The following is a 25,278-nucleotide window of genomic DNA, read 5'->3' as shown; positions in this document are numbered from 1 at the left end:
TAGCAGCAGATAAAATTATGCCCACAGTTCTACTACAAACCTCATTTTGGAAGAACTTGTAAATCTCCTACAATAATATTGTCATTTGAGGGTGAACAACAAGGCTGGGGTATCAGAGAGTACTTTTATTCATTAAACTTTTGTATTTAATCTACCTAAAAGGCCCTTTTGCTCCAAAGGTGCCTGCTTAATTAGATAATTACACAGTAAACTTTAATGGTTTCTGTAATTTCATCGAGGATTAATGTGCTGGGAGTTGGAGCTATTCTTTGAATACTGGAGATAATTTCTGCAATCTAGTACAGTGACAAATGGGCAGGCCATAAGGGAGAGATTTGCAATCCTGCTGCATGTATGCTGTGTCTCAAGTGAGTATATTTGTTCCCTTTTTTGCTGAAAAGGTGTTTGTTAAGACAAACTGTAAGTCCAATACCTTTTGTAACAGACTTTGGCCTTTTTGGGATGCAGCACAGCTAAACACAGAGAACTTTTGGGATAGGAGCAAGGATAGCTCATCCTATTCTCTGGATGCAAACAGCAGTTTGTGTTGTACTGTCCTAAGGTGTGTGCTCCCCCTGTGCTCCAGAGAGTACAGAGTACATGGAGTTGTATGCAAGTGTGACCTCCTTTCCCTACTGCTCTAAGACAACATTGTTTGACTAGACTGGTGAATTATATAGTAGTCACTGATGCACTGAGCATGAATAATTCAAGATAGATTGAATTTTAAACTACTGAGAGCACTCTTGGAAGACAGATGAGCAGAGGTGGGGTGCAAGTCAAAGCCTTGGCACCAAGGTACCAAACCTAATGCAAAGGGGATACCAAGCATTTAATTGCTTTTGCCGAGTGTGATGTATGTCTTTAGCATATGGGCAAGAGCAATCAGGAGAAAGCAGACACAGGCAGTATGGAAAAAGGCACATATGGTATACAGAGCAATCCATGCCTCAGCTCAGGGAGACAAAATATCTCCTGTCTCATGACAGATGTTCAGTGTGTCCCCTCAGTGATGCTTCTCCCAACAGATTTCAGAAAGTGTCCAGTGTTTCAAGGCTAAAGAGGGAGGTAGATGATCTCTTCTTGGCACTGTTCATTTGCCCTTGCCAGATAAAACATTTTCTGTGTTTCTGTCTAAGTGGGGGTCAAAAAATCATTTTTTTCTGCTAAAAAATCAAAAGTTTTGATAGTAGTTACTTCTGACTCTCAATGAAAGGGATGCAACACAATTTTTTTAATTAGTGATATTGTTACCTTCTCATATTCCTGTTTACTTAAATAGTATCAGTTTACTGCACTTTATTTATCTTAAAAAGCATGATGAAGTATGTCAATATATCAAAACCAGAAAGCATCACTAATAGTCCATTAGTGTTTAATAGTTCATTAGTGTTTAAGAGTGCACAGTATGCTAGAGACTAGTAGCATTTGTCCACTTCATCATATTCATTAGCAACCACCAAAATTAAATAAATGAAATAATAAAATCCAGATGTCCCCTAAAGAACACAATAGATTCAAAAGCTAACTCTGTGCATTCACTTTCAGAAAATTTGGAGGGTAGGAGACTTTTAAGCACTGAGATACTTAGTATCTCTCATTTTACTGGAAGTATTGACTTTGGATTTTACTTGCCTCATCTTTCCTCTTTTCTCCGAAAAGACGCAAACAGTCAAACAATCCCCCAACACTAATACAGGAGGCCACAGAGATTGATTGATTGATATTGATTGATTTTTTTTTTTTTTTTTTTTTTGGAACCAGTTAGAATTCTAAAATATTTCAGTAATTTAAAGTCAGCCTGGACATTTTTCCTTCTAGTAATCTTGAACTTCAGAGCTATCTACCTTAGAAGCAACGATTCTATTTGCTGTTACATGCTTTATGGCCAGGTCTCTAAAGGACCTAATAGCCACACTTACAAGAGGACAAATACATTAATGTCAAATCAATAACTGCAATTTTCTGTGTAGCTTCTTCAAATAAAATATTTTCTCATGGTTGCAAAAAGGAGGTCCATATTTTTACACAATATCTAATATGCCTTGATTTAAATAACGAAACCTTAAATCAGTTAATATATTCCCACATGTATGTATTTTTAGCACACAATTATAAAATTCCCTTTACTATTAGATACTAATTGGGTTTTTTTAATGTATTGCAACACTTGGCAATCCTGACCTTTCAAATCCTTAGGTTTTAAAGAGGCAGTAGACATAAGGACTGTATTATTTAAGCACTGTAGCCTTTGAGGCATCCATACTACAATGGTGTTATATTCTTTGAGATCAAAAGGCCAGCAGTTCTGGAGTAAGCACGTCCCTCGTGGATTAATTATAATGAAATTACTCATTTGGAACACTATGCCAGAGCTTTGCACTATCCAAGATGCAGTAAAAATTTCATGTGAATGTTCTTTACACTGGAAGAAATGCTGCAGTGGCAAAAGATGTTTTATTTATAGCAACCCTGTCTATAGAGGAGAGGGAAGAGCTACTGCACATTTTGAGAGCCAATATTTTTACTGTAGCATGTACTTTTCCTTCAGCTACATTACAGCTTTGATGCTTAAAATAGATGAACATCATAGGAAGAATAAAAATGCACTTAGCTATTATCTTCATTGCCCTCAACTTTGAAATCTGGAAATCCCCCTTTTAAAAGTTGTTAGAGACATTTTTACTTTGAAAAAAATACCTGAAAAGAAAAATGTCTGGGCTTTCTGAAACATATTTCAGAGAATAATGGCATTCTTGAAGATTCATAAATCATTTCCAATCTGGTGAAGTTGTTGGGAACTGCATCAGACCCAAGTGTGCTTATAAAGAGGACTGGTAGGTCTGTAGCTCACATGGAGGCTCCTCATCTTTTTGGCTTGGATCTGTGCTGCTAATATCCAATCCAGCAGAAGTCCAGCTTAGCCTGATTTCTAAGAAGTTGTTTATACAACTCAGCAAAAGTTCAGAACAAAAAACAGAATTTGTTCAAACGAATATACTACTGTATGGATTGAACTGTTTTGAATAGCTAAGGGGACCATAGAACTTGAACTGAATAGACCAAAATTAGCATGCTGGAAATAAGATTTAAAGAATTATCAGAACAAACTACTCCATTTTCCCATCTTTTAAATTCTTTTCTGCCATGACTTGATTTTTGGTTTGAAAAGGTTAATTCCTCTGCAGTCCCTTGGACCATACATCTCCCTGGACTCTTATCCCACTCAGCTGAGGATGACTACCACCAAGCTGGAATTAGGAACCCGGTGATAAACTTTCTAGTCAAAGAAGAAAAGATTTGAAGAACAGCTGATATATGAGAGCTATGCCATGCTTGATATGATGATGTCCTTATTCTCACACTGTTTGTTGATTTTTTTAATGAGGGGAGGATGCATGGTTTCCCTCTTTAACCACAGGGTCTAGGTTAACTAATCAGCACAGCATCTTGCAACAGAGAGCAGTGCAGAGCGAGGGTCAAAGCAATCTTGACATTAGTGCAGATGAACATGACTGTGCTGTTCTGTTCCTCTAGCAGTGAGTTCACCCTAGAGGCCAGAAGCCACACCAGGTCATTGATACCAGAGAGTACCTTCATAATGTTTGAATCTTCTTTTTTTCTATTTAGCAAATTTTCTTATATTTTTTGTCTTATTTTCCTCAAAGGAAATAAAATGACTTTACAACAACCATGCTAGCTTGTCCCAAACTCTCTAGAAATGGTAGGAACTGTTTAAAATCTCACATGGGACTTCTTCCTTAGAAGTACCCTACACAGCTAAACATTAAGGTTAACTAAAAGAAAAAAGAAAAAAAAAAAGTTAAATAGGAAGTTGATTTTTAAAAGATCTCTGTAGACAGAGCCTCTGTTAATACAAATGAATTTTCTCTCTGGATTCTTTGGATGTATTTATTCTATCCAGGCTAACACACACAAGATAGATCAGATTTCTGGTCCAGGAATCCTGTAGGGACAGTGAACCATTTTGTTAACATAAACCATTACATTAAAGTGGGTGAAACACTTTTGATTCCCAAACATCTATAGTTTTTATTCCTATCAATGGATTCCATTTAAGAAAATTGGCTTTTCTGAGAGCTAGGAGCAAGAGATGATTGGAGTGAGACTTTACTAAAGACTATGTCTACTAAAACTGGTATTTCTACTGATGAACTTGAAGGGTATCATAAAACAGATTTTTAGATTTGGAAAGATTGAGGTGATGAACATGAGGTAGCAACACAATATTCTAAAGGTGACCCTGCTGCTTGGATGGTTGTGCCAGAATCTCTGACAATGTCTATCACATTTACAAGAATTTAGAGGCTGATGGAGAGAGAGAGGTTGTAAAGTGAGATTTAGATTTCTTAGACTGTTCATTTGAAAAATCAGCATGGACCGTGATTATAGAAATTTGGAGGTTCCAGATGAATGGTGGGTGGGCCATTAGTCTGAATAATTTTTTTAAGTTGGAAATGAAAAATAAATTTCACTTTGACAAGGTTTGAATCTCTGTTTATATTGAATGATAATGGAATACTTCAGGTAAATTAAAAAAGCAGTCCTAGAATTATGGATGACCTTCCAGAACTACAAGCGTAGGTATACAGTGAGTATGACACAGAAAATATAATTCATATTACAAACATTTCAGAAGAGTTGAGTTTCTATAATTTCAGTGTAAAAACAAGAGAGGTCTATATTCCTTCCAACCTCAGTTATGTCTATCCCATTGTTCTTAGTGATACTTTTACCAATTTCTATCACTTTAAATCATTTCTCTCCCACCAGCCACTTGTCACTTAACCATATGCAGTGCAGTACTTTCCTTCAGTTTCCTTATACTTGTGAGCATGAACTTTACTATGTAAGGTATGTTTTATGCACCATCAACTTCAGCAGTTTTGACAGAAATCCTAGCAGATTAACTATGAGTTATGCAGGAATAAAAAATTCCATATAATCATGTAGGATTACTTGAGATGAGCAAACAGATTTGACTTGTTTTAAAGTCCAAATGAACATATTTAGCTGTGACTGTACATTCATGAAACTTTCATCATCTTCCTCCTGGAAGTTCCAATTATTCTTTAGTTTTATTCAAGATTTCTGTGTGGCTTCTAAGACTATGTTAATGCTTCAGTGAACCATCTACTATCATTTTACTTCCAAAGAAGGCAGAAAAATAATTCCAGACTCTGGATTTTCTGATAGTCTAGCAACCTCCTGCTGCATAAATATATTGCCAAATCATTATTAAAGTCTCTTTGGAAAATTGATCTATTGGAAACAGTATTCTGTTACAGAAGTTCATCCTGGTATATCATAATGCCTGTGGTAAAGCCATCAGTGGGTTCTACCAGCAGAAGTCCCCTGCTGGCTTGTTAAATTACAAATTGCCATCTGTTTTCTAGGTAATAAAACTAAAAAACCAACCCAGAACTGTTCTCCATACTGTTCTCTATAACATGCTTAGGAATCAATTTAAATCATTCTAAAGGAACAGTATAATTGTTAAAATTACTGAGGTACAACTAAACTTAGAACAAGATTTATTTGTACACAGTACTCCTGAGAACAAACACATTATCTACTTTCTTTTAAGTGGTGCTAAGCTTGTTTTAAAGCCAAAAGATATCTTATTTTTCCCAGTGCTACCTGCTGTTCCTCCCCATGAAACAGGACATGTCATCCTAGGAGTTGTTATTCAGGAGAGATGGATTAAAAAGTCTATTTCTATGGAATTTTGATAAATGGATTCGGAGAGTCATGCAAAGAGGATTTTAAACCATTGTTTCATGGAGGGCAGTGTAGAAACGCCTCAGAAAGTACTTGTGTTGGCATATTCATGGTGGAGGGCTGCAGCATGAGAAAGAGGGACTTGTTGATGTCCAGACGTAGTAGACTCATTACCACAGAAGTTTGACTAAGCCTCGCCTGCTGTGCTTCAATCTTAAAAGGAGCTTAAAGTTCTTTAGTCTGATCCATTGTATGGAATGTCTGAGAATTTAACCCTACCCCAGACGAAAGCAGCACAGCACTTGTAAGAATAATTTTTATCTTAAAATTAATTTGTCAATGAAACATAAGCACAAAATGTTCCCATTCCAATTGGCTGTCCCAAAACTGATTAAATATGTCTCAGTATTGTTGGTAAATTTGATATTGTGATACTTTGGAGGAAGAGGATAAAGGAGAAAACAGGCCTGGGAAAGCTAGTGGGAGCTCTGGATTGAGGGTAGGTTCAGGGTTTCAAGGAAGAGAGCTTTTACTCTTTCCCTCAATTATTAGAATAATTTCTTTTCAGGATTCAGTATTCCTCTCTACTTCCCTTAAATCTTCTTTTTCACATAGCAATATTCCTTCTCACCCCTTCCAATTAATGTGCAAGAACAACCCTCCAATTCTCTTTCATTTGCTTCCTAATTTGCTGTAAAGAGAGATAAATTCTGTCTATCATTTTACTAGAGAGAGGGGACAAGATAAAAAACAGAAGAAAGAACACTCTGACATATTGCCTTGCTAACAGGTTAAGCAGAAATATGGTTAGGTGGCAGATTATAGGAGAATTAAAGTCAGCTTTTGTACATATAAGCAAAAGCTGCCATGCCCTCCTGTCTTCTTTGTGCTGCTGGATTGATATTTGGGCATAAAAATGATCAGAGTTTAGGAAGTGACTGATGAGTGAGACTCATAATTTGATGGGTGTTGCTTCTGTTTGAGTGAAAAAAAATGGTACCTCAGGACAGCTTGATTCAGCTGCTGATGCTTTTGACTCATGAGCTCTGGGGTGAAGGTGCACGAACAGTAATAGCTGGCTTGGGGTGGGTGCAAATATTTGTTTTACTGCTAATGTCATTTTTGTACAGTAAGTGAAATAAATACCGTGACAAATAACATTTTTTAAAATTATTCTAGAAAAATAATATTTTTCTAGAATAATTGCATGCTTACTACTGGCTATATTGTACAGACAATGCTATCAAGGTATCCCCTTCATAAGCAGAACTGTGGCAATAATACAGAGTGTAAGTAGAACAAGAATTTTTGCAAAGGATCTGAGTGTAAGGGAATAATCAGTTTTATGCCGCTAAGCAGCTCCTCTAGCATACTGACATCCCAGCCCCTCTAACCGGTGTATTTAGCTGTCATATTCAAACATGGAGTTTTTTTATCTCCAGTCAGGGCTTTGCAGAGGGAGTTGAACTGCAGTAGAGCCATACTGACACCAGGAGGTTATCAGCATTACTGGTCGAAGATGGGTGAATGCAGAAGTGTTAAAACGTCTCAGAAAGGCTTTTTTAAAGTTCAGTCAGTAAAAAAAAAAGGACAAAAAGGCCCCCTGGAATGTCCACTTTCACTGCAGATTTTTTTTTCTGATGTTTTATTTTCAGGATAGGTATACTCTTGTTCTTGGGGATTTCAGGCTTTTCAGCTAACCCTGCACAACATATAATCGTGAGAATGAGGACTTTCCTTTGATAGTCACAATAAAGTCCAAAGGTATTGATAGGAAAATCTCTGCAGGAATAAATATGAGGATCCATTCGAACAAAGGAAAGGTGCATGTCTGAAATTCCAAATAATAAAATATTGCAGAGAGGTGATTCTCCTCACTTCCAGTGCTTTTTTTTCTCCCATTTGTTAAGGTGTATTGCAACTGTCTAACTTCTAGCACATCTGTTGAGCCATTGTTTCATCTCTCCCTCTTGCAAAAGCAGGAGAGATCAGTTGAAACAATTATGAAATTTGAGTTCTGCACCACTACAACCCCTGTTTTGGAAAAGAAGATGGCAGAGCACATGCCTCTGGGGTGCACACTATCCGAAGTCAGCCCTGTAGAAAATACATGGCATTTGTAGAGGCAACTAGATAACTCTTCAGACCCCTCAAAGACTGAAGCAGCAACCGGCAATCAAGAAAACAAGAATAGAAAATTAAGTGTAGACATTTATGAGATGGATAGAAACCCTTTGGAATTTAGGGAAAAGTTTATACTTCGTCTTAAATTTAGACTTGAACACAACCAAAATATAAGGAAATCATCCTGGATTTCTTTGTTTAGAACCGTAAATGTGAAGCTATGATATCTTCTTTAACATCAAGTCCATCTAACTGTGTCATGATCAGTGATAATCTAGGCAGTGATTCTTAGTGCTTAAGCAGCAGGAAAGATGAAAATACAAATTTCAGGTCATGAAGTTGTATCTCAGCTATCCAGACTTCACAAGATAAATCAAAAAATATATCTTAGTATTACAGATGTTCTTTGTGGGTAGAGGCTACGAGACTTAGTGATATGGTCAAATATTGGTGTGATGCACCGAATCTGAGTTTCAGCTGATTAATGTGTGATACAGGGCTTAGAGTTTTTTTTTCTCAATAATGACTTGGTTGTGTCTTTGAATGCTGTTTTGTAAAAACACAATACCTTTTCAGATGTTTCTCACTGCAAAGCATTGTTAGGCAGTATGACCCCATTCTTTTGGATGGGTAAGTTGAAATGGCTCTGTCACCTGAAGTTAAATTAGGGAATGCAAGTGAATGTCAAATAGCCTTGTTGGTTTTTGTAGGGAATAAATAGGAACTATTAGTACTTGTCAAAGACATGAGGGATAGAGAAGGGGCAGACAATACATGAACTCTGATTTCAGTGAAATGTGGTACGTTTTTGGAGGGGTTACCTGTGTTGAAGTTCAGACTCTGTGCAATTACGTGGCCCTAATTCTAGCACAGCATTATTTCGGAGCATTTGTGCTTCATTAGCAATTCAACCTAGGGATTTAATTCCAAGTGTTAGCCTGAACCTTTCCACTGCAGTGCCACTAGGTGGGGAGGTCGGCTAACAGTTTGGAAAAATCTGTGCGTTTCCCTATGTGGGGATGTTACAGGATCCATGTCCAGGGGCCAGTGAGCGGGGAACAGATCCCACTGACATGGGGCTGGTTGTCCCTAAAGTTTAAACCCACTCTGAGTGGGAACCCAATGTGAGTCTGCTGCTTGAGTGGGCTTAAGCTGTGCAAAGTTACTTGAGCTTCAAGTTAATTCTGCCTTTTTTCCCAATGAGTTGTGAGACTTTAAACTCCTTGCATGAATTTAACCATGATTTAGATTGTAGTAGAAAAATGAAAAGGAGACTTTAAGTAAGATTACTTTTCTCTTCCGGTGAAATCTGACATATTTAAAATTGCTACTGTATGATTCCTCTCCATGTTTTCTCTCATTAAAAAAATTACAAATAAACAAGTAGAAGAGTGGGATAATTCCACACACAAAACTAAATGCTAGCTGCGTTATCTAAACTGCCTGAATTTTTTAATTTTTAGAGACAACCAAACCTTTGATTATTCTCCTCATCCTCAATCCCTCCATCCATCCTTACTTTTTTATTCATCAAAAAGACATTTAGACAACATATTTCAAGTTTCCCAAGTACTTAATGAAAGAAATATTTATTTTCATTTTAAATCATAACTATAATGAGTATCCAAACTACACTTAGAACAAAATTTGAAAAAACATAACACTGCTAAATAGGAAAAAAATGTGAAAAATCATGTTTGGTGTTCAAGGGAGCTAGAATGTCATAAATGTTGGATAATAGGAGAAATATTTATATGACTGGGTGAACAGTGGCACAAAACATAAAATGAAGATTTTTTTTTTTCTGCCTAAAAGATTAATCTTCTAAAACATGAGAACCTTGCAAGGAAAGCAACAATATAGCAAAGTACCTGTATTTTGAGAATACATTGTTCTTAAGTATTTCCTTCTAAGTTATAGTTTGTTGTACTTATTTGTCAAACTCACAGGACAAAATCCTAATTGTAAACTTTAATTCCTCTCCTGTCTTACTTAATTCATGCCATTATATATACGTGTAGTACCTTTTCCCATCTCAAGTGAAAAAGCTACAACTTGTTTATGAAACTAAACTGCAGTTCTCTGCCAGAAAAGAGCAGAGTGGCATCTAATGTCCAAAGTGTTGTGAGAACTGGAGGAAGAGGTGTGTGAATTTTTGTTTGTTTTTTTGTTTACTTGCTCAACCTGTGTTTTATAGATCTTAAAAGTGAATCAAAAAGAAAAAAAATGGTTGGACTTTTGAGTTTTTAATTGGCCAAAAATTCATCATCCACAAACAGGGATTTATATATTAAAATACAGTAATTTTCAAATTCATTAAATAATATACTCTCTGACTAGATATAAAACTGACTGAAAAGAACCAACAAATATCAGAGAAAGAAGCAACACGAAATTCAAAACATGTAAACTATTGGGAGAGAAAGGGAAAGCATGAGCTGGGAAAAGCACTATGTCCTATGGTCTGGCTGACAAGGCGGTGATTGGTCAAAAGTTGGACTTTTTGCTGTTGGAGGTCTTTTCCAACCTAAATGATTCTGTGATTCTGTGATCTCTAGTAAGAAGAAAATGAACAATGGTCAAGCTCATATTGCATAAATACATGGTGTTGAATTTTTTTTAAAAAAATTATCTTTTTAATTTTTGAAGTTGTTTTCTATGAAAAACACAGAGGCAGAAATACATTTCACTGCTGCTGGTAGCTTAAAGAAGAAATGCAGCAAAGCATTTCTGGTCCTGCTGCTGTGGGAGACAGGAATGCTGTTAAACTTTGTTATATGGAAAGCTGTCTAGCCCTGGCTGAAATTCAACCAAAGTGATTTTTATATTTGAGATAAGCTGTGGATAAAAATCAGGCAAAATACCACAGCCTTTCCATGTGTCAGGCATCTCCTCTCAAAACCAGCCTTCCCATCTAACGCTGCTTCCCAAATTTATCTCGGCATAACTAAGTGACACAGTCTTAAATTTGAGTGACTCTTGTGTTTTATGGTGTAAGGACACTCATTTATCTAAGACATGACCAGTTATTTGCATTGGAGTCTGTACATTTCATAAGTGTAAAGACATTTTTCTTGAGTGCTGAATTTCATCGTGTATAACTCTCAGGAAAATTTCAAATTGTAGATGGCAGGTTGGAAATGGAATTCTTGACTTGCATTTCTGTGCTGAAAACAAATGAGCAAACAAAATACTCCTCACAGTTCCGAACCCATGTTGATAAATTATTCTTAAAACTGGAAAATTTAGTGAGTGCTACTGTAAGTTTTCAGGTTTTGGAAGGGAGGGGTAAAATGGTTACATCCATTGTATTTCTTAAGTCTATTTTTTTTGTCTTACATGACTTAAACACTGTTAAGTCCAAATGAAAGAAACATCCTTTTGCCTGTCTCCCTTTGAATCAACTGAGCTATATATGCAGGATTTAGATCTCCAGCATTTCTATAGTATCATACTGGAGATCATATCCTTGCTCCCATGAACCTTTGCAGCCACTGGGTGGAGAACTTGTCTAACAAAATATCTCATTATGACAGAGTGAAAATCAATCCAACTGTACTTTGCTGGCTGGGCAAATTTGTCTAATACAGGTCATATATTAGGCTCTTCTTTTTCAGTGGTCAACGTGGTTCAATTTCCAGCTAGGACATAATTTGCACAATAACCTGAAGTTGAAATTAATACTCAGAAACAAGCTGTACTGGGCTTAAGAAAAATCCATTAAGCTGTCTGCATTAGAGGAAGAAGCTGACCAATGGAGTTGAAGCACATTTGTTATACTGTAAGAAGAAAGTTTCAGACAAATATCACAGGAACCAAGATGACACTCCAATAAGGTAACTTTAGGTTTAATCTCAACTGCAAATAAGAATATTATTATGGTGATTTATTTGTAGTACTATCTTGTCTAACGGAATCAAATGAGATCAGAGCCCCACTGTGCTAAACACTCTGCTCTTGCCTCCAGAAAAAAAAATGTACCTTCCCAGGGAAGTTTGTTTCTTAAGTAGATAAAAGTAAGAATTATTTGGAAGGCCAAAGAACAAAGCAGAGTCACAGAGTGGTCCAAAATAATAGAACTGGTAAATGACAAAGCTGAGGACAGGATCCAAGTCTCTGAGCTTTGGTGTTGTCTTCTTTATAGAATCATATAATGGTTTGGATTGGAAGTGACCCTAAACGTCATCTAGTTCCCACCCACCTGCTGTGAGCAGGGTCAAGTTTCACTGGACCAGGTTGCTCAAAGCCCCATCCTTCCTGGCCTGGAATGGTTCCAGGGATGGGGCATTCACAACTTCTCTGAACAACCTGTTCCAGTGCCTCACCACCCTCTTAGTGAAGAATTTCATATTATTATCAAATCTAAGCTACTCTCTTTCAGTTTGAAGCCATTCTCCCTTGTCCTGTCTGGCCTTGTATTCTTGTTGCTCACAGGCTCCATGACACTGTGACTTCACCCTGTCATTTTGTTAAATGAAATCTCAAAATACAGCATGTGGTATTTTCATATCTGATACAATACAGAGATTTCATAAAACAGGGAGAGCTGTGGGGTACTAGTAGACCCTGTTAAGAACCAGATAACCTGAAAATGATTACTTTTTAATATGGGTGATATGAAGCTCTCTGGATGTTAGTTAAAATTATCTCCTTTATATTTCTATCACAAAAATCTTTGTCACAAAAAATACCATATGGTTGAATAGACTAATTTTTTAATACAGGATATTATATATTTATATACTTTGATTCAGAAAGATGGAAATTATTCTGGGATAGATTGCACCAGCTTTACTCCTGTTTAACAGTAACTTCTGTTGCAAATCATCTCCATGGTAAACAAAGGCAAAGTACCATAGAAAGAATTATGGACCTGGTAATAGTAAAAGCAAAAAACATTGAATGGAGTTTGAACAGTAGCAAATTTCATTATTTAATATAGAAAACTTTAAATGGGTTCATGTGGGTGCCTAAGCAATATGTCTTGACCCCCTTGTATATGTGTATGCTCCAAAAGCAGCATTACCCAATTAACCATTTACTTGCTACCTGTCTTGCTGGACAAAGTTCCTCTTCCTAATGATTATTCAAACAACGAATTTGTGTAAGCAGCAAATAGACTGAATATTCAAACTATTTTGTGTCTGAATAAACCAACAAAAAAATCCTAATTGGTTCAGATCAAATAAAAGCGTCTCTGTTTTTCCTCATTTAAACCAGAAACTAAATTATTTCATGTTTTGCTAACCAGGATATTTGTATTAGGATAACCAAAGAGAAAAACATAGTTACAGATATGATGTATTGCTGGTGGAAATAATGTTGCCCTTTTACCTAATAGTCCAAGGAGATTAAAATAATTTTCCCAGAAGCTTGAAACCCAAATTCTTCTTTTTTCTGAGAGAAGTATCCTGTGTGTCGTGCTGTATTCACCCATTTAATATGGCATTCTCTCATATGAAAGGTGTTAAAGTTCCCTAATAAGTACTTAAATATTCTTTGATCCTAGTATAAAATATATGTATTTAAAATCCAGTGGCCAGAATACTGACCTGAGCCTCAGGAAAGCTGTTCTCCATTCACCGGCCTGTGAATTAGTATAATTTAGGAAAACTCCTGATAGGGCATTTAGAGCTCTGTCTTCCACCAAATGGATTTAAATTTGGAGTTTCCCCAAGAAACTGGGGTTTGCTGAAAACTGCCAGTAGATGAGGGCCGTCTTGGAGAAGCAAGGCAGAAATAAATCTCTTCCCACTGTCATCCTGAAATATTCCCTAAGAGTTCAGGTTATGCAACTATACAGAGGTTCTGTCTGCTAAAAAGGCAGAAAGAGTGGTCATAAACTTTCATTACAGAAAAAAAGAGAATAGGTCTGGATTCAGCCATAGCTGTGTGGCTGAGACTCATGAGTTTAAGCATTCTACCTCATCCTTTTAACCCCACTAACAGAGCAAAAGTTGATTTTCCCATGTTTTCCTTGCTGATCTTAAGTTAGCATATCCTGCCCTTCATGCACAAGGACCTTTATTTTAAGTTTCCTGACTTAAACTAACAAGGAGTAAGAGGAGGGAGGATGCAGGGAGAGCTTTCACTTATGGTCCCCTGAAATAAATTTTGGAGGAATGTACCTTTTTCTGTGGAAAACTATGAGGAAAACATCAAGCTTAGTGTTCAAAGCAGGGCAGTAAGAAGGCTGCCCATATTTGCAAGTACTCACACCTGACTTAGGTGCTGAACCAAAGTTAATGACAAGGGGCCTGTGGCCCCTTAGAAATCTATATATTGTTATTAGCTCCACGGTGGAGTGAGATTTTTTTCAGATTGCGTATTGGACTGTGCAGAAGAAAGAAATGTAATCGACTCCTGGCTTTCTGTGCATGTTCAAACACATTCCCCCTTTCCCTCCCTGACGTATAGTTGTCACAGTGTAAACATTCTGCTAAATATTTCCTCCACCTGCTTCAAACAATTAAGGAATCATCTCTTAACAGGAAAAATAAATGTACCAAATGTCACAATGCCTCAGGGGGATCGAAAATGATAAAACAAATGTTGTAACATTCTATTTTGATCCAAAGGTAAACAAAAGAAATGATGTGTGTACATGTGTATACACATAGATTTACTCTATTGGTCATGTAATCCATCACTGAGGCTGTTGGTTAAGGGATAAATTACAGTTCCAACATATTTTCCAAACATTTAAACCTTTCTCATAAAATTATTTTGAACTGAAAAATATCTCCTGCTCATTCTCAAGCCAGGTCTCGGAAGTGAATTTTCTTGGAAGGTTTCATAAAAAAATATGTTCAGTGGTTTTATTTTCACATAATAACTTTGAAATACATTAGTTGACATTTTCCAGATGCACTTTTGTGCTCAGGAACTCAAAAGAAGCCCTTATTCAGAAGATGGAATAGGTGGCAAAAAAAAGAGGAGAAATTTTTACCTTTAACCCTTCTCATTGTTATATGATAAAAATAATTTTGTTCTAATAGAAACACTCCAATTTTTTTGAAGCATAAATCTGCTAGTTCTTATTGTCTCCTTTTGATAGGGCTAAATTCTGCAAGAAAGTGCTCTTTCTTGTAAAGAATATGTTTTTTCCCCCAGGAAATTAGGTCTAGACTAACTAGGCCTTTCACTGGTGCAGGGCATAGGAAGTGGTTCAAAGAGGAAAGAAATGCCTCACTGTTTTCCCTTCAGAGCTTCCAGGAAGTGATCTTTTGAATTAGAGATGAAACAGGAGATTCACGGAGAACTCAAGCTCTGGATCGTGTGTGTGGCTGTCTAAGGAATTCAGATTGCTATTTAGAGATTTAGAAATCTCCTGGAGGCCAAAAAAAATGAGGGCTAGCTCTCAGCATTCCTCAGAACCTTGTGCACAAAGGATATTTGTTACTATTCTTTGTCATAATCAACCTGCTCATTTACTAGACACATATAATTCTTTGTGATATTACACTCTTAGCTGTTTAGAGGGGAACCTGTGTATGTTCTTACTGCTTCCTTGGTGCCTGCTTTTGTGTCCAGGCTTCACACTATCAGCTAACCCTGGAATAGAAAGAAATAATCTGTAACAATCTCTGTGTGGACGTCTCAAGATAATCTCAGCATGAAATAACTGACAAATCATTTGACTTGGAGGCTTCAGATGATTTCTAGATCCATTGTGATTTTGTCAGGCAGCTTAGGATACACTTGAAATAGCTTTGCAAGGGTTAATGCAAGCACTTGAAGCATCTTTTGGAGTATTGACCTGCACCAACCTCCATAATGCTGTGGCTACACTACTGCTCGTGGTCCTAATGTGATAGAAAAAGCTAGCTCAGGGAATTCTACGCTCCAGTGCAGTCTGCGCCCTAGACATGTACTGCCTGCTTCTAAAATAAGTGTAAGAGGAATAGCAGGGATTTTGTGAGGATAAATATATGGATGATTGCAAGATCTACAGTTATGCTGAGCCATAAGCCTTCCTAGACAGAATAGAAGGAGATGCAGTCCTGCAGAGTGGGAGTGTCCAATATCGTTGATGCAGTGGCCTTCCTTTTTGGTGCTGCCCCTGGATAATAGCATTAAGCTGCTGACATTTGAATCAATAACTAGTTATCCCTTTCCAGAAAGGAGATAATTCGATAATGGAAATGACAATGAAAGCAAAGGTGGACTCATCCGGCAAAACTGAAGCATTCTTTTCAGTGGCCTTAGCAGAGTTCGCAAACCTCTTTCCTCAGTCTTCAGAGTTTCTGCTCCTGTTCTCAAAAGACAGTTAGCCTTTTCCTGGGTGCTCTGCTTAAACACTGACAGGACTTTTTAGATGTCAGACTTGATTATCTTATCTGCTCAAAGTATTTTACCAATCTGTCTTATTTTCATGAAGAAGGTAAATAAATTAAAACTTGATAATAGGTAGGCTTCTCTACCAAAGAACTTGTACCCAGTGCCACATGCTGGACTCTGACACTTAACTATTTTGAATCTGTATGCTTAAGAATGAGATCAAAAAAGGGAAAAATAACCACTGGATTTAAAAGTGTCTAGTCAAAAGTTCATGCACCCCCAGCATTGTCTAGTAATCTCACATTGAAATCAATGAAAGTCTCCCTCTGGCTTCATGTAACTTGTACAGCATCCATATGAATCACATAGTCACTCCTGTGTTTACACTTTGAGTTAAACATAGGGCCAGGAAGGGACTGTTGACACTGGAAAAAAAAGTGCAAATATTGGTGCAACTGAAGACCTATATCTATTAAAGCCAATTAGAAAGGGGAGCAGAACAATGTTGTGAAAGATTTCATTGTGAACTTTACAATGGTATCATGTTGCAGCAACAGTTAAAGTAATTTTTCTGGGATTGTTGGCACAGCATCAGATTTTTAATACAGAGTGCTAAAGAGGATGGAAAAACTTAAGTGTCTTGATATTTTAGGATGCATTACTACATGCACTTCAGGCCCTTCCTCACAGGTTTGGCTCATTTTTCTGAAGCTTTAAATAGCGAAAAAATGGCTTTCCTATGTTGCCCTGATATTCTATTATATTCTGTTCTTTCTTTCTGGCATGTATGATATAGTGTAATGACATCACATCCATTAAATCTGCCTCTTGATACTTGTTTAAGGTTAACTGAGGCACAGGGATTCTATTGCATGTGTTTGATGCGATTTAAACTGCAGAGCTCTAATTCATAATGCCTTTAAAACAATGAAAGAATAACCAGTAAATGGGTCACTGAAGTTGATACAGGGCTTCTGCACTAACAATACTCTATATTTTATATATGATCAAAACACTTTTCATTTCCTGAACTCTTCATATTGCCAGGGAATACAATCCATACTTAGTTTTCTTTTTTATAAGGGCTGATGATTTGATAATAAGTAAATTAAATTTAATATTAATAAATACCCTTGTTAACTACCTGAGAAGTGACACCTACAGTACTTCTCATCATGAATTTTCTCTTAAGCAGGTGATGAACTGGAATAAACATTCCCTATATATATGCATATATATATGTACATATATGTACACACACAGAATCATAATCAAGAAATAAAACAATATGAGAAGACTGATTTAGTGTAACACTATCATAAAATTAACTGCTTTTTTTCCATATCTCTATTTATGGACTAGCCAAACTTGAAAATTGCAACATTGTCCCTGTAACAGGTCCACAAAGAACAAACCAGCTCTTGAATAACATATTTTTAAATATGTTATTACACTTACTAAATCTAATTTGAAAATGTCAGATGGAGGTCATATAATTTATGAGCTTCAGACAGGTAAATGTACTGTGTAAACACTGAGATTGAGATGGTTCCTTTCCAAGCTGTTGTCTTGGAATCTTTTGTACTCGCGTACACATTACTCCCCCAGCCCCAAGCTGGATATGCTCCAGATAAGATTCCTTTTCCTCTTGCGTGCAAGGAAAAAAGGGATAATAACTTTTGACATCTGGAGATGCTGTGTAGTGTTGCCTTTTTGTTTTGTTTCACTTTGGGGGTAGGAGCAGGGTGAGAAAATGAGGTATTTATTTGTGAAATTTTGTTTGTTTAAATTTTTCTTCTTCTTTTTTCCCCCAGAAACTGGCAAGAAAGTAGATTTCTACCAAAATTTTACATGATAACTCTTCATTTCAACTGACTTTTCAGTAAAATTGCAGAATCATTCATTTAAAATTCTTGTCTTACTGAAAAGTAGTCCTAAAAATAATTATTTAATAAAGATCCTTTAATGTCCAGCCTTTTTCTCTTCATGCTTTAACCCTGATTTCATTTTTCTTTTTTTTCTCTCCATTTATTGGCTAAATAAAAATAATAGCCCGCACAATGGGAGTGGAATTAAAATTAAAGATATTATCTATTTTAAAAGAATTTAAAATCCTCCAAAATCATAGGAAAAACATAATTTAATGAAAAATATACAAGTTATTGTTGTGGGTTTTTGTTCCCAGACAGCTTTTTTCTTCAGAAATGGGCATGAATCATGGTAAGGTTTTTAATAGTAGTAATCAGAAGGCTTTGCAACTGAAACCAGTCAAATTATGGCTTCTAAATGTAGACTTTTTTTTGTTAAATGTTTAGTATAGCCATTCGGGGAAACATAATGTTGTTTGCTGCTAACTAGCACAGATTGAAAGTATTTTTCAGTCTCGATGTTGAGTTGTCTAAGAACCTCTGTTTATACTGCATCCTATTTATGCAAGAAAATGAACTTCATTTTGAAGCTAGTATCTTTGAAATAGAGGATAATTTGCACTGCATGGATTCTGTCTGCAGTATCAGCTAAGTTTGCAGAGAAAACTAGGGGTAAAAACAGCAATGTTCAAACAATTTCACACAACTATATCTTTATTATATACTGGTAGAATTCTATGGATTAGTGGTGTGACAATTTACTCAAATGTTATACCAGTGTAAGTCCAAATAACTCTTAGTGGAATTATACCTATTAAATCTCTAAATCAAGTGACCAACATGTTTTTCCAGAAATGCCATTTGTGACTGCTTGCTGCTTTTTAATTTCTGCTAAAAATTATAAAACAAGAATCACATTCAAGAAGCTGGTCCTAAAATGCTCTTACAAAAACCTCTCCCTGGTGAACTTCCAGAGAGATTGAACTCCTCTCAGTCCTAGTGAATGAGATTTGCTTTGTGATTTTTGAAACAAACCCTAGTTTGAAGACAAGCTTAGGAAGACATTAACTGATCTAATGTGACATTGTATGTGTTTGAACAATGCTTTTCTCAAGGAGCACAAAATCTACCAGCCTGGGAATGACTATGTACTATATAAAGGCAGACTGCCATGCTTCAGAGTACAATGTGCAGGTATAAACATCAGGTTCACATCTGCCCATCTATAATGACAATGTCATGGAAGTTTGCTGAATGATTTAAAGGTAGAATTTCCGAATGGAAGAGTGGAATCTAAGAAAAGTTCTTGCACTTCAGGGGTGCATGGCTATATAATGAATTGTTTTCCTTATTTTACAGAAAGGTTTTACTGTTTTTGCAGAAGATTCTTGCCCATAACACTACAGTATTGCACAATGGAGACTGCTCTTTCTTTCATTTTTCACAGATTTGCAATGGATTTAAGTACAGCAGTATATTAAATAGAGATGGGTTACAAGCTTAGGCAATACCCAGAAAGTTTAACTATTATTAGCATTCTCCTTGGCACAGCTTTCAAATAGACCATCTAAAACTTTCCCAGTATTAGATGACAACTTGACAATTGTCAAGAATGGTTTGGAAGATAGTTGGACTGAAGACGGGCCTAGGAAATAGTTTGTACAACACATGTGGGAGAGAAAAGAGTTAAGCTGTATTATCTTATTAACGAGTAGGTTCTGTACCTTAAGTAATTTGTTGAGCTTATGAATGAATGAAGTTTTAAACCTGTCCTCTAAATCTTTGAAAAATATCCTATCTGTGGGCCATTCTTTCTTTTGCTTGAGATTGCTCCATACATGAGGTTTTCTCTTTTCTCATAGTTCTAAATCTACAGTCATTTACTTCTGAAATTAAGTCTTTGAATAACCATATTTTAGTCAATGCATATTTGCCTGAACAGCATTAAACAGGATTCAATGAATAGACTGTGAAGTCCTTGGGACACAGTTTTTTTCTTATTTTTATGCTTTCACTTTATTGGGTTGATTTTCTAATAATTTCAGCTCATCCCCGAGAATACAGGTGCTCTCTAAGCCTGAAAATACATTCCTCACTATTCACCCTTGTTCTTGAGTATTTCCGATGCAACCAGATTGAAATGTGCTTCTGATATTCTGAGTGTCCTGGCTTCCTAACATTTTTTAAAAGGGTCATTCACTTTACTGAGAGTTTGCAACTGAATGAAAAATTCACTGTATTTGATTTTTGCATTCTCACACGCTAAAAGGAGAATGAAGTACAAAATTATCTTCTTAGAACTTAAAAATTACCATGTCAAGATTGAATTACAGACATGATGAAGAGATGCATCTTATCCAAATGCAACATATATGTGCTAGTTAATATTAGTATGCCAACAAGAAGCCAGGAAGATTTTCAGAAATCCTCAGCATCTAAATCTTGATGATTTTCAAGACAGGGTTATCTCCTGTCTAGTGATATAATGACAAAACATTTTTAAGAGTCGATAGCTCCCCCCGCAATGGGGGCGGGTGGATGAACACATTTGGAAATCTAGTTCACTACTGTACTGGAAGAAAAATGGGAGATCAGACATTTTCAAATGCAGGTGTATTTGTTAGAACCCTGGAATAACACAAACCTGTTTCATTTGTGTATATTTCAAACATCTGTGTTGCAGAAAGATTGTGGTGCTCTCAAAAGGCCAAGTATTACATCCAAAACTACAGGTGAAAAACCATGATTGCATTAGCTATCATCAGTGGTCTCATTTGTCACCAATTATTACTTAACTTCATAAATCTTTGAGGATTTTGCAAGTAAAGCTCATGCAGCTTTGAAACTGTTTTTTTTGTTGGGGTTTTTTTGTTGGTTGTTTTTTTTTAATCTGATTATTCACAGCTTGCTAATTTGTAATTGGACTTTTACAACTCAAAAACCTCCAGATTTTGGAAAAACTAATTTATCTTTTCTTGGTTTAATTGTGGTATTCACACTCAAAACTGTGGAGTGAGATTGCTTCTAGTGGGTTGTATGCAGTGTTCTGGAACTAATAAAATATATTATTGATTGCTTAATGAAAAGCACTGTGTTCATACAAATTTACTGTGGCTGAGGGTGGATACAACAGCTACTTCTTATTCTGTTTGGAGGATCACCTGCCATTTTACTTGGGTGTATTTCTGCATATCAAGTGTGCTTTCAAATTAAGTTATGGTTGCCTACAGGGCACTATGTTGGGTGGCTCCATTAAGGTGCCCTTATACTTTTCCTTCCATGCAGTGCTACCCGTTGCTTTTAATTTAGGTTAAGATCATCAAAATTAATTATGATAGAGTGTATTAAAAGTTGAAATAGCAAATCAAGGAGTTTTATTAAGTGCCCTTTAGATTCCCTTATGTGTTTAGTGGTTTTAGCTTTTTATTTGCTCATCACAGTCTGATTCATCATGATTACTATGGAAAAGATCAGTAAAGCAGAACAAAAATGTCTGACTATGGTGGTAGTAACTACAGGTTTCATTTCCTAGCTGGTTTGATATCCCTACCAGCCAAAATAAATGTATAACTGTTCTAGTAGTGCTGGTGACTACTTGTAGTTGCCCTTTCCCTGTTGAGATGTTTGGTCTGTGCACTTGGCAGCAAAGCACTGGCTGTATTTCAGGCATAAGAAAATGCTACTGGTCCCCCTCCATCATCCTAATGGCAAAAATTCCAGTGTCAGTGGTGAACACCAACAACTATCAGTGCACTGTGATGAATCTTGTGGTGGAGAATGATCTCCCGCATTATCTGCGAGACATGACACACCGTGCCTGCTGCACTGAGTGCTCAGGGCAGGATCTATTGTGATTTTTTGATGCACAGTTGCTGGGGACAGGCAAACACCTATCCAGTGGATCCGTGGGGTGGTCTTGTTTCTGTACAGTGTTGGTTGCTGTCCCCAGGTGTAGACCTTGTGAGGTTCCCCTAGGCACAAGCTCCTGCTGGAATCCTAACCTACTTGGTACCCAGCTGAATCATTAATTCTACCATTCTAGTTCAGACCTTATACATCTTTAGCTTCCTATGAAAGCAGAGGAAATTTCGTCACACAAATGCTTGAGGTTGCTCAGTCCTCTGCATCTGCTGCATCTCTATCTGTGTCTTACTACCTGACAGCACAAGCTGGAAGGACTCAGGGTGGGATGCATCTGCAACTGGAGAATAAGGTCTGGCATTCATTAGTGGTATTGTGTGTACAAAGCTCCACGCATAAGAGATTGTAATACCCATGGTGAATTCCAGACCTAGTGACATAATTAACAATATGATCTCAGGCAGATAAACCATCTACGAAACTCAGCCTGGAAAAGATCCTTCATGTGGTTCAGCAAACCATCATGTATTCATTTTTCTTATGTTGTAAAGTCATAGATTTTTAAGTGAAAAGACATTGTAGCCATCTATAATCACCTTCAGCCTTAACATATCTATCTCCATTACATTAGCCCAGGTAATACATTCAATACATGTACTATACCCACTGATATGTAGATGAACATACTCTTACTAACCATAGTCTGCTTTCAGAGGATTAATAGTTTAATGACCAACAGAATAGCCCAATACCTGTACTTCAACTGTTCCACTGAAATAAAGCACATAACAATCTCTGCTAAACATGACAGTACTCAAACACATGTCCTGAATGGACTCAGGTCAAATCAGCTCCTCATTTCTAGATGTACCTACTGTCAATGTACCAGGTTATCTACGAATTGTACTCCTCAGGGGAAATCACCACTGCATATAAGATCCCATATGCACTAGCTTCAAAACCATTAATTCCCTCTCAACTCATAGCACAACTTGCATCTTTGTATCTCTGGGTCACATATCAAGGCCAACATACTACAAATCAAAGAATGTCATCCATTAATTTATTAAATCAACCATAATTCTTTTGAGGTAAAAGAGGATGACAAAAAGAGTTTCACATGAATGATACAATTCTGGGTATTTGTAATATCCTTTTTTCCAAAATTTAATTCTCAGTGTTTCAAATCCTCCCTTTTCTCTAGCTAAATTTTATTTGGATTCACTTTTGATCATGTTATACCTTTTCCTGTCAGATGAAACTCTTACTGATTATCAGAAATATTATTTTACATATAATGAGCAAGTTATCTCCAGGGCATTTGTCAAATTAACCAAATAGGCTGTGTTTTGTCTGTCTTTCACACAGTGAAGTATATTTTGAAGACTGCATCATTACATCTTTCCAGAACTCCTTCCAATTCCTTGAGATCCTTTTAGAACTACAGATGTTAATTCTGGACACTGAATTCCAGTAATGGTGCCATTAATGGTGCCATTAATGCTGCCTTACCACCTTTATCATGTTCCTGTGCTTGCAAATCAATTAAGGATCATGTTAGCTCACTGAAGGAAATCAGGTTCAACTGCTCATCCACCGTTACAGTCATTTGTCGTCAATCTGGAGACGGAATCATTGCTCTCTACAGTAGCTTTTCTCATCATACAAATAGTCCTTGTTTCTAGATAGAAGTCCTTGCACTTGGCTGCAATAAAACCTATCTTTAGATCTGAACTGACCTCTGCAAGCGATCCGAGTCACTCTGTACAACTGACCTGTTCTCTCTATTATTTACCATTCCACCAATAGGTCACATCCAGTTCTCTGATTAATTGAAAGTAAAAGGAAATAGATTTTTTTTTTTGGTATAAATTAGTTTAATGCATGAGGCCGTGACCCAAAGCCCATTAGACTCACTAAAAGAATTTCTATTGAATTTGGGTAGCTTTAGGTTCTGAGTCAGTTGTAATTTTGCTGTTTTAGAAATTGTTCTGATTCCAGCATAGAGTAGAATATATTACAGGCCTTCCTGACAGCTATAGAATTGATTTTTCTTAGCTTGGTATTTTTAAATTTTTTGGCGGTTTTGTTTTTGTTTGGTTGGTGGGTTTTTTTTTTTTAATTACTTTATTTTATTTTATTTTATTTTATTTTGCCAGCAAATAACAGCTGAACAATCCAGGCAGGATGGGACCAAAAGCTGGTTTCAGAGACCACACTAGACTTAAAAATTATTTTCAGTAGCTTAAGAAGCTAATAGTCTATGCATCAGTTTCTAGAATTATCCATATGCATGGTCTTAATATGTTCCATATTTTCTTAAAATGTAAATCTGTTTGTTCAATTATTTTTCCTCAGCTAGTGTTGCCTGATTTGATTATCTTGAGTCAAAATTCAGGCAGGTTGTCAATTTTGTGGGAAACTACAAAATTTCAGATTTTCATTCAAATATGGGACGTGCTTTTTAAAACACTGAATAATATTCTTTCATATTTTATAATCTTAAAATATTGAATACTGCAAGTTGTCCTTGTTTCAAGCATTTCTACAAATATAATCAATAATCCATAATAGATGGAAAATCTTTTGATAAAGAAAAGAATAAAAATTTTCGTTCAACTTGTTTCCTGAACCTCAGTTTGTGATAGGAAGCAGAAGGCATTTTATTTGAATCTGTCTTGCCTATATGAGTTGCAAACTAATATTTTTTAATGACTGTTTCTTAGTGTTTTTATAGGTAACATCTAGTGTAGTAAGTTCCTGATGTCAGTTTAGATTAAAGCACCAAGAAAATAACTAATAATAATTCTTCAATCAAAAGTAAGCTGTTACAGAAACATGAAGGGGTTACTTTCAGGTGAACATTCTCCAGCATTGGCTTGAAGCCATCTTCAGCAGTCAACTACAGAAAGATTTATTGGTCAGATGACTTTCATATGTACAACACAAATTAAAATCCCAGTCATGGGAATTTGTTTAACAGTAAAACCCCAGTCCATGTAAACATCTATATTGTTGTGGAGGAAACCTTGTATCTATGTGAACTTAAGAACTGTAGCAACCTGCCCCAGGCCACAAGATATCCCCCTGTTTTTTTCCTAAAATCATAAGTAGGGTGTTCAAAAAGCCTTTAGTATGTTCTTTTACTGATATTAAACACAGTACCTACAATTTTCTCCCTCCCTGGGGCTAGAGACAGAAATTTTCTTGCTAGTTGTTGCCTATGTGCTTTGGCACATTTAGGCTGTATCCTTCAATATCAAAGTAGTTGAGTAAGCTAATTATACTGATCCTAAAAGATTCAGTGCCTGTAGGCTTTCTTCAGTGCATTGTGTATTTATATCAGAAATGAAGCTTGTCTTGTCTGCTTGCTGTGCTGTGCATGGGTTCTTAACCTCCTGCT

The 25,278-nt window shown here is 36.4% G+C and overlaps 1 long non-coding RNA gene across 3 annotated transcripts in view; it reads left to right on the top strand.

Moving 5' to 3' along the window:
• LOC121671636 overlaps window positions 1–25,278 on the top strand; it is a 296,300-nt gene that overhangs the window by 133,579 nt on the left and 137,443 nt on the right. For all 3 annotated transcript variants that reach the window (XR_006018558.1, XR_006018559.1, XR_006018557.1), the window contains one exon: window positions 11,484–11,702. This is a non-coding gene — a long non-coding RNA (uncharacterized LOC121671636). The remainder of the gene's footprint in view (window positions 1–11,483; window positions 11,703–25,278) is intronic.

The sequence above is a fragment of the Corvus kubaryi genome, unplaced genomic scaffold (genome assembly GCF_017639235.1).
Source record: "Corvus kubaryi isolate FWS band 111438036 unplaced genomic scaffold, C.kubaryi_AGA036_p1.0 37398, whole genome shotgun sequence".
NCBI classification, from domain to species: domain Eukaryota; kingdom Metazoa; phylum Chordata; class Aves; order Passeriformes; family Corvidae; genus Corvus; species Corvus kubaryi.
The sequence above is the reverse complement of the archived record's forward strand: the minus strand, read 5'-3'. Positions and strand labels throughout refer to the sequence as shown.